Below are 10,199 nucleotides of genomic sequence, written 5' to 3'. Positions count from 1 at the left end.
AAACAATGACGTCTTGATGCCGCAATATAATTATGGAAATATTTTAATGCTAATTGCGTGTGTATGTGTTTACTTATATGTATGTATGCAGAAAACATGATTTGCACGTAATAATTTTCACGGTCAATTTGCATTCTGTTAGTAAGCCGCACAAAGTAGGAGTGACAATGGGTTAAGTTGTTGTTATTGATTGTATGTGAGGGGAATTTCCAAATTCACAATGAAGCTTGGATCTGCATACAATCGAAATGACCCAAACGCGCAATAACAAAGCACATTTGCATACACGTAAATTAGCAACCACATAACATCTAAATGCAATCATATGTTTATTTGTTAAGATTAGCCCTCTGCAACTGACGTGACTTAATTTTCACAATTCCACTGACTTGGTAGTACATCAGACACCATTTCGACGACTTGCCTTTACCAAGTTCCGGCTTGTAAAGTCGGTGAAATTTTTTTAATTTTTTGCTTAAAGACTTGTATTTTTATTTATTAAAATATTTATTGAATTTAAAATGGCAGGTTATGTTAAACAGGCTTTGTTCTCATTTCACAAATTAAACCTTTAAACTTATATCTATACAAAAACAACGAAAAATATTACATATATTATTTTTTTTCAACAAATGTCTTACATTTACTTTTGTTTAAACTTAAACTCAACAATATATTAAGAAAAAAGATAAATTCAGTGATTAAGTTAGAAATTATTTCATGTTGAACATTACTTAAAAATTCGTCCTCCAAAAGTTATGTATTTAAAAAACAAAAACAAAACAATATTCCATTCATTCATTCATTCATTAAAAAAACTTTTTGCATTCTATATTAATTAATATAATAATTTTTAGTTCTCTTGGCAATATTTCACTATACACCCGAAACTTTATGTGATCTAACGCCAATTCTCCTGCCAGATTGAGTAAAAAAGTTTTTCTTCTCATTTTATCATCACTGTATGAATACATTTGATACAAAACAAAGCTATTAATACCAATCATATCTATTCGTCTTTGGAAAACTTCCATAGGCCAACGACGAGTTTTATGGCTGCTTGAATGTATCGAATATTTTTTGTCAACTTCGTCGACTCCTCCTTTGGTATGGTTGTAATCTGCTATCATAACTGGTTTTTTTGTGTCAGCATGCATTTCTTGACTGTAATTACGTTGTTGTTCAGCGATGGACCTGATTTGACTTGAAACAATAAGTTCTTCATCTGCTTCATCATTTGAAACTTCCTTGTTTCCTAAAAGTTCAGTTTCTGGCTGAAAATTGGGGTCAGTGCCTTCGTCATCAAAATCGCTGAACTCATACTCGGTTTCTTTCTCCAACCACTTTTGTATCTGCTCGTCACGGCTTTTAACTCCTCTGATTTGTATTTAACTCTCCATCAAATCAAAACTAAAAAAACTATAAGGTAATGAAACAATTTCACTGATACGTTCTTCAGGAGACACTACGAAAATATAACATGAAAATATAAAATGATTGTTTCTCAGACACCTACGTCAATATTGATGTGGCTGACTTGTAGACACTTTTTCACTCACACCGACGCGTGTGCACACTTCAACTGCCTTTTATACACTAGCGTACTCATGAGAACGTAATAAGAAGCTACTAAAAATTCGAGAGTATCTGCATATAAAAGAACGGAGCAAAATAGTGTTTTGTAGTATTTGGTGTCTGTTATATACCACGTCAGTTGCAGAGGGTTAAATGTGAGTAGCTTTAACAAAAGGACCTTTGACTGACTTTGACTCCGATAACATAAATCTGCTTACAGATATATGTATGTAATTTTATCTATAGTATTTGTTAATAGTGGGTCTATAGAATATCTTAACTCTTTGTTTTTTCATCCAAATTTTGGAATGCTTCTTCTTTTTTGCATGGTCGTTTTCGAGTGCAAGCGGTCGTACAAGCTTCTCTGTCTCTTGCCATTCCACAATTTTCTGATGTTTCCTCTGTCTGTCCAGTGTCTAATATTACGCAACCAGGATATTTATTTTTTCCATTATTTCGTCTTCCTCCTATTTAACTTCCAGGATGAGCTGCAGCATTTTGTACTAGCGATTTCATAGAATATGTTTTAAGAAAGCTGTCTTCCTTCAGGGTCGGTGAGTGATTGATGGTTAAAATGCGATTTCTAGTCAAAAAATCAGTCTCAAGAGTGGATCAATGAGATGGTGCATTATCATGCAATAAACCTCCAACCTCCTCCTTAGCGGTATTCAGCGCGAATTCGACGAATGCGATGCAACAAACGCTTCAAAGCGCCAAGATAGAAAATTGCATTGACGGCGCCCGTAGGCACGAACTCCTTGTGGACAGTTCCGTTGCCATCGTAAAAACAAATAAGCATCGACTAGATTTTTCACTTCTCCGAACGCAATTTTTTGGATGGTGGCTCGTCTGGGACCTTCCATTCGGCACTTTGACGCTAAGTTTCAGGTTCGTGTTGGAAAAACCACGTTCCATCACCAGTTACAATGTTGCAAAGGAAGTTCTCGTCTTTTCTCGCCTCTTTAATGAAGCCTTTCGAATGTTGAATTCTGAGCAATTTTTGGTCCGCAGTTAACTTTTGCGGTATGAAATATGCACAGACCTTTCGTAAGCCCAATGATCAGGTAAAATGCGATAAATCGATATTTTGGAGATATACAACTCCGATTTCATGAATTTGAACGATTATTTCGGTTCATTTTTGATACATTTACGAACAATTTCGATGGGGTTTTCGGTGATTACTGATTTAGGGCGGTCTGTCTGTTCGTTGCCATTTATGTCCTCACAACCATTTCTGAAACGTGTAAACCACTAATGAACTCTGGCACGAGATAGACAATCATCGCCATACACTTTTTTCATCAATTTAAATATTCCGATAAGCGTTTTACCTATTTTAAAACAAAATGTGATATTAGCTCTTTGTTCGAAACTCATTTTTGTACCGATGACACAAACATTCTGACACTCCGAATGTCCCCAAGCTTTCACTGGAAGTCAGCAATTGATGTAACTTCCAGCGCACTAACTGGTTAAAAAGATGGCTCCATAAAAAACATTTTTATGACGGCAGTCTTGTTTACTTTGGACTTCACCTTGTGTATCCACTTTTCAAAGGCTTCTATCCCGTTAATTTCAGCCTCTTTAAGGGTCCATATTTCCATTACATACAAAGGACTAACCAAACGTAGCATTTGACGAAACGAATTTTTAACTGGATGTTGTCGTCATGACTGCAGAACACTTTTTTTATAGCTGCAGAATGCTGATCTTGCCTTTCTATTCGTGTCTTAAATTTTTCGGCGCAGTCTTAGTGGGTTTAGCTTACATCAATGGAGCATTCCATGGAAAATGGTAAATTTCGACCGCCGAACAAATTGCATTTCCGGATGATTATATTAGTGTTAATGTATTTAAAATATATCAATCTTCATTATAAACATCGACCTTTTACTTGACCTCGGTTTGAAGTATCTTTTTTTACAACAAAAACAACTCGTAAAAATTTTATTTTCTTCTATCGAAATTTGGTCAAGTTTAAGCACTTAGTTCTCATTATGTGTGACATATAGCGTGAAACTGATAATTGGTGTTAAGAGAACAAACTTTTACGTTTTAAAACGTAATATTAAAAAAAAAGTTTATTTATGAACAACGCAGATGTGCTCTTTTAAAAAAATGGTTCGATGATGTCCCGTACGAACGCACTTAACACTGTACAGTTATTTTGTGCTCATCCGAGTAACTTATTTGTTTCGATTACTTTACATTTAAACCAAACTACTGGTGCTCTTTTTACTTCTAAAGCATTGATTTCAGTTTGCATCACAAATAAGTTCAATATTCAGTCATTAAATTTTGTCCCGTACGAACACGGCATATAAGTTTTTCTTTTAACTAAAAAATGGAGAAAATTAGTGAAAATAATAACAACCATAGCGTGTCACGTTATAAAAAATGGAGAGACGAGAAACGAAAAAAAGGTCCAGATTTCAAAAACAACGAAAAAGAAAGAGTGAAACAGTGGAGGAAAAGAAAAACTGAAGCCATGACCCAGGAAGAAATACAGAAAAGGAAGAAGTACGAAAAAGAAAAAAAGAGAGTCCAAAGAGCCAAAAAGTTGATCCAAGCCCAAGACAGGGAGGCTGGCTCAAATATTGTTGGTGATTGCGAATCTGAATGTTTTCCATACAAATGTAAGCAAACGTATGCTAAGGCTGTACAGAAATGTATGCGAAGTCTACCCAGTTCACCCACTAAAAAAAAGGCTGTTGTAGCGGGTGTGGCAAAAAAACTTGGACTTAGTATTGATAACGTTAGGAATAAATCTATAAATGAACCAATTAACGATGACGAAACCACCAAAATGGTGAAAGATTTTTACTTTCGTCCAGACATTGTTTATACATGCCCGGGCATGAACGACACAATGGTCTGTTGGACTAACGGTAAAAAACTTACATTACAAAAGCACTACCTCACCTTATTTTTAAAAGAAGCTTTTTATATATTTAAGGAAGAGTTTCCGAACATAAAAATAGAGTTTTCTAGATTTTGTGTACTACGACCGAAAAATGTTTTGTTATTAAAAGACACGCCATCAGAACAGTGCAAATGTATGATTCACGAGAATTTTATTCTAAAATTGAAATGTTTGAAAATAAGCTACAATAGCTCCTATTGGAGCAACATTCTCTGTGATACGGCCCTTGATTCAAGCTGTTGGAGAAATGTGTGCGATACATGTAAAAATGGAAGTAAAATAGTAATACCTTATGACCCAGGAAAAAATGTAATTTATAAGCAATGGAAAAAAGGAGACGATCAACGAGTAAAACTGAAGACAGAAGAAATCAGTTGTGGAGAGTTACACGAAAACCTTATATCCGACTTACCATATGTCATAAATCACATAAATATAAAAAGAGTACAAGCACAAGCATTCCAAAGCGATAAAAATAATGAACATGCAAGAATACTTCAAATTGATTTTGCTATGTCTTATTCTTGCGCATATCAAAACGAGGTGCAGTCAGCTTTATGGAGCAGGGAAAGTGTTACTCATTTTACCGCTGTTTTATTTTTCGTGGCACAATGTAAAACTTCTGTGATGTGCTCTGATACAAAGCAAAAACATAAAAACAGTATATGTATTCGCCTTCGTGACATATTTGTATGATAAAATTTTTGCAGCAGATCATGGCGAAAGAATTAAAGAAGTTATATGGAGTGATGGTCCTTCTTCTGAATTCAAAAATCGTTATATGGTTTCATTATTGGTATATCTCTCTGAAAAATATAGGAAACAATTTTAATGGAAGTATTTTGCCACTTCCCATGGTAAGGGAGTTGTAGACGGAGTCGGTGGCAATATAAAAAGACTTGTTAATCAAAAAGCCCGTAGCCAAGGAAGCCATTAGTTCCTTCAACATCCATTTTTTATATTTCTGCATCCGAAATAGCTGTCGGGATGTTCGTCCCAGGAAATCGTCCAAGCCTATACCCGGAATATCCAAATTTCACGAAATATTAGCCAATGGGCGCGAAGTTACATGTTAAAGCCATGCTCAAGATAACAACAGCATCAAATTTTCCCTTTAGAGAACGTTAAAATCAAAATTTAAGAGCTGAATTTCGTACGCGTCCCGTACGAACACAATTTGTCCCGTACGAACATTTTCATTTTTACACTATAAGTCATTTAAACTAAATATGTTTTAAATGTTTTTGTTGTGTTAATAAACTCTAATACAATCACAATCAAATGACATTTTCGTTTTCTTGTAAATATTATTAGTTTCGCTGAAATTTTCCTTAATTCACTATAACTCAGAGTAGTGGTAGACTGGAGCTGTCCCGTACGAACATATTTTTTTTTTTTGATTTTGCAAAGATGTGCGAATATTTTAAAGCACGTTTATAGGTTTCGTTTAGAAAGCTACCACACAGTATTAGTGCACTAAATAACTCGTTTTAAAAAATTATGGTTTGTCTATAATTAAGGTTGTAAACTGTAAAAATTCGTACGATCTGTCCCGTACGAACCATGGAATGCTCCCAATACGGTTAAATAATTGTAAATATTTTTCCTAAACCAAGAATTGAGTCTTAGTGACATTGAACCGTAGGCCGTATTTATTGCAGTATTCACCAACCTTATCTAAAAGGCTTTGTATATAGATCTTGCATTCTGTCCGGACAAAGTGTCATTTCATCAGAATAGCTGATGTTTTTAATAACATCCTGACAAAATCCTCGGCCGATAAATTAGATTATCTTATAAACACACATTTCCCAGGAACACAGAATATATTGAGAACAATATTAATAGTGTTCAAACGTCGAACTTGCCATCCAATACAATCAACCACATCGTATCTCAAGATAGAATTATATGGGCGATGAAAAACTTTGAACCATATAAAGCAGCCGTCCAGATGGGATATTCCCTGCCATGCCGTGGAATACGATTCCGTGGCTGGAGGTCTTTTTTCAAAAAAGTTTTATGCTAGGGCATATTCCAAAAAGCTGGAGAAGGGTTAAAGTGATTTTTATCCCCAAAGCTACCAGCCGTCATGATACACCGAAAGACCAGATTCATCAATTTATCCTCCTTTATTCTTGAAACTCTCGAGGGGTTTGTTGGATGTATATCTCAGAGAGAAGATTACAAACACAATAATTTCATCATCCCAACATGCTTACCTCAAAGTAAAATCTACAGAGGCAGCTCTTCATAAGGTTGTAAGTACGATTGAGAGGAGCATAGAATACAAACAATACTCACTAGTCGCTTTTCTCGACATAGACTAGGCGTTTAATAATGTTAGCACAAGATCCATAATTGAGGCTCTTAATATGTTACACACAGACATAGGTTTCAACGAATGGATAGAGAACATGCTTAACTCATCTTCTACCGGTAGTAGATTCCGTGTAGATAATTGCGTGAAATTGTGTATGGTTGGTATTAAAGAACTCCTGATCACCTTTACAAATTTTCAGACCGATAGGTCTTCCGGATGCACCAGGACAGACTGTTGCGAAAACACAACGCTGGTTGAAACGTCGTGATCTTATTCATAGAAATAATATAACTTACGCAGAGTTGTAGTTGGGTATTTTTTTGAATTCTCTTTAATAATATAGTTGTATTTTGTTAAGTTTACAATGTAATAGTTTTGCAATATTTAAAAACAAAACATTATTTTTTCTTTTATCCTAAATCTGTATGGTATTTATCAAAACATTTTGGATGTAATCTCAAATTACATTTTTTACATTCATAAACAGTTTGTGAGTGAAACAGTTTTACGTTTGTTGCCTGGAGGTTTCCATACGACATGATCACGAACATTTATGCGAGGTAAATGGACTGGTCTCTCTGCTTCTTCGATGTCTGATGAATCACTTATTTCATCAGTAACTTCTTGACAATATAAAAGTTAAGATTCTGCGATTTCAGTTTTAAAAGAAATTTGAGACATATGGCGAGTTCCTTCTGCTTTACAAATCAGGCAATGAATTTTCTATGCGTTAACAGTGATATTATTGACTGAATTAGTCCATAACGGCCACCACCATTTTTTTCCACGAGTACCAACGCGGTAGTTAGCTACGGCATTATCATGTAGGTCTACCCCTCCCAAGTGTTGATTGTAGTCATGAATAAGTCCAGGTTGTTCAACAGATATTTTTTTCTTCTCGGCTTTGCACCAACGTTGTGAGACAGCTACACTCAGAAAAAATTCCCTCTGTAAAATAAAGAAAACCATTCTTTATTTTGAACTCTTCCAAATTCATTAAATTTTATCGCTTTTGAGTATTTTTTCTTTTAAATGACTATAAATGTGTTTGAAACATAAACGCGTAGTCCTCATTTTGATGTTACATTCTTCTTTGTTATTTTATATACGCAGAAACACAAGTAGACGCCCAAAGCATTGCATACTTTACTTACAATTATCTTATCGAATACTCATTGCTTTTACGAACATACGTAGTTGATTGTTTTTTTTCTTCGTGATTATATATTTTGTCGTGCAATGGATGAATTAATAGAAATTTTAATTGAGTTGGAAGGCGAACCGTTTTTGAACGTGTTTATTGGTAAGTTTATGGATATTTTGTTTTGCTCATTTTAGTTATTGCTAATCATTTCAATTATAGAAAGCGGTCTAACTAAGGAATCATTGAAGCTCCTAAAGCCAAGCCATTTGGATACATTGATCGACACATCGCAGTTTGGACCAAGGGTAATTTTTGAGCATAATCTGGTCAATTGGCAAGCGCAACAGGTGCTTTGTTATTTTGTGCATATACACACATACAGTGCATGAATTCATACACGCAAAAATTCATAATCTTCGTTTTACTTCACTAGGGAATAAAAACACAAGCCATTCACACTGAGGCATGCGCTTTATTGGCAAATGAATATCGTGGCAAGGTAAATGTTTTTTTTATTACTTTTACTTTAGTTATTTATTTATTTTAAATATACAATTCTGTACTTCATATAAGGAATCTTTTGAAGCAATACTCAGTAAGTCGGCGGGTGGATCACAAATCCTGAAATACTATGCGCAAAAAAAGTGTCTCACTCCAAAGTATAGGAAACTTCTAGCTGCAACAGTTGCAAATTATTTTATTTCTGCTGAAGTACATCCAAACCCTAAAACATTTGAAGCTTTCGCCAATAAAATTGTGGATTTATTTACGAGTGAATCTAAAGTCTGATCACAACCTAAAATTTTTATTAAAAAAAAGTTTTCTAACCTCGATTTCATTTACACAGGATATATATTACATTCATAAGAAAGGAAAAAAGCCAGGTGGATCTCTGTATGCTAAGTACCACAGTGTATTATTGAAACTTAGACGGGATGGTCTTATTTCCAAAAGAGATGTAGAACCAACAACAAAAGGAACGGAGATTAATTCTTGCGTAACAGGTATATATGTACATAGGTACATATATCGTCGTTGCGAAAGCAATACCGCGTATATCCAATATACAAAACTACATAAGTGGTGAAGGAAGAGAAAACTGATTTTTTACAAAAGTATAGCTCAATTTTTTCACTGAACTTATAATTTATTAATATTATGACAGAGATCAATATACAAATAGTAATTCTGCAAAAGAGTGTACGTGAAACTTCAGTTTCTTTGGTCAATTCGTTTTGGTTTTATGCAGTTTTGCAATCGCAACGACGATATGGCTTTCATAACTCATGAGTATATTTTGGTTTAATTTTAATTTTAAATGAGAGATTATTAAATATTATAATCTGCATTTAATGTAACCTTCATTTAATAAAAAAATTACATTTAGATTGCATTCAAGAAAAATCATGGTTAAAGTATAACGTTGAACCATTCGATGAAATTCAACTAAAATGGGAAGCGACTTTTGCTGTGCGACGACAAATGCTACAAAAAGATGCCAATTTAAATACAATTTTAGAAGAATGGCCTCAGTATAAGCAGAGTTTTGGACATTTAATGGTATAATTCGTGAGTTTTATTTACATAAAAAATAATTTATTGTTCTTCATTCTTATCTTAGATAGAACTGGATTTTAAGAAGCTGTACCCCGAAAAGCAAAATTTGTTATTTGATAAATGGGAGAGCTTCTGCCAAGCGATTCTACCTTTGCTAGAAATTTACATTAAAGATTCAAACAGCTTAACTACTTGGAGGCAGTTTAAAGAAGGAAGCATCAATGCTGGTATTTAATATGTCTTAAGCCCTCATTTTTTTTAACAATCTAATTTCAGATGCAAAAGACTTAGTCATTTTTTATCTTCTACACTCTGTTTTAATTCCAACTGGCCGAACATATAAAACATGCAAACAGACAAAAAAAAAAACACTTCATCAAGTATACTATTGCAGATTCAAGAAATAGTTTCTTACTGTGGGCACCGACAAGTAGTGAACTTCAGTCAAAATTGAAATTAATGGTAGATGCAAATTATATGGATAAAAGTACGATTCAGCCAATTATATGTTCCATTGGATTGGATTATTTTTATTGCAAGGAATATTATGTGTATTTCGCCGATATATTTTATAAGTTCGATAACCTAATCAAGTGTATTGATGTGTGTTTTAAAACATTCCATGTACTTAACCTTGAGTATCCGCCCGAATGTAGGTCCATTTGGCTTTTTGT

The 10,199-nt window shown here is 34.1% G+C and overlaps 1 long non-coding RNA gene across 1 annotated transcript; it reads left to right on the top strand.

Moving 5' to 3' along the window:
• Positions 1 to 8,545: 8,545 nt before the first annotated feature.
• On the top strand, positions 8,546 to 9,397 carry LOC129235910 (uncharacterized). Its single transcript, XR_008581611.1, has 3 exons — positions 8,546 to 8,751; positions 8,816 to 8,972; positions 9,356 to 9,397. It is a non-coding gene; the product is annotated as an uncharacterized LOC129235910 (long non-coding RNA).
• The last annotated feature ends 802 nt before the right edge of the window (positions 9,398 to 10,199 follow it).

Source organism: Anastrepha obliqua, chromosome 1 (assembly GCF_027943255.1).
Source record: "Anastrepha obliqua isolate idAnaObli1 chromosome 1, idAnaObli1_1.0, whole genome shotgun sequence".
Lineage (NCBI taxonomy): Eukaryota > Metazoa > Arthropoda > Insecta > Diptera > Tephritidae > Anastrepha > Anastrepha obliqua.
The sequence above is the reverse complement of the archived record's forward strand: the minus strand, read 5'-3'. Positions and strand labels throughout refer to the sequence as shown.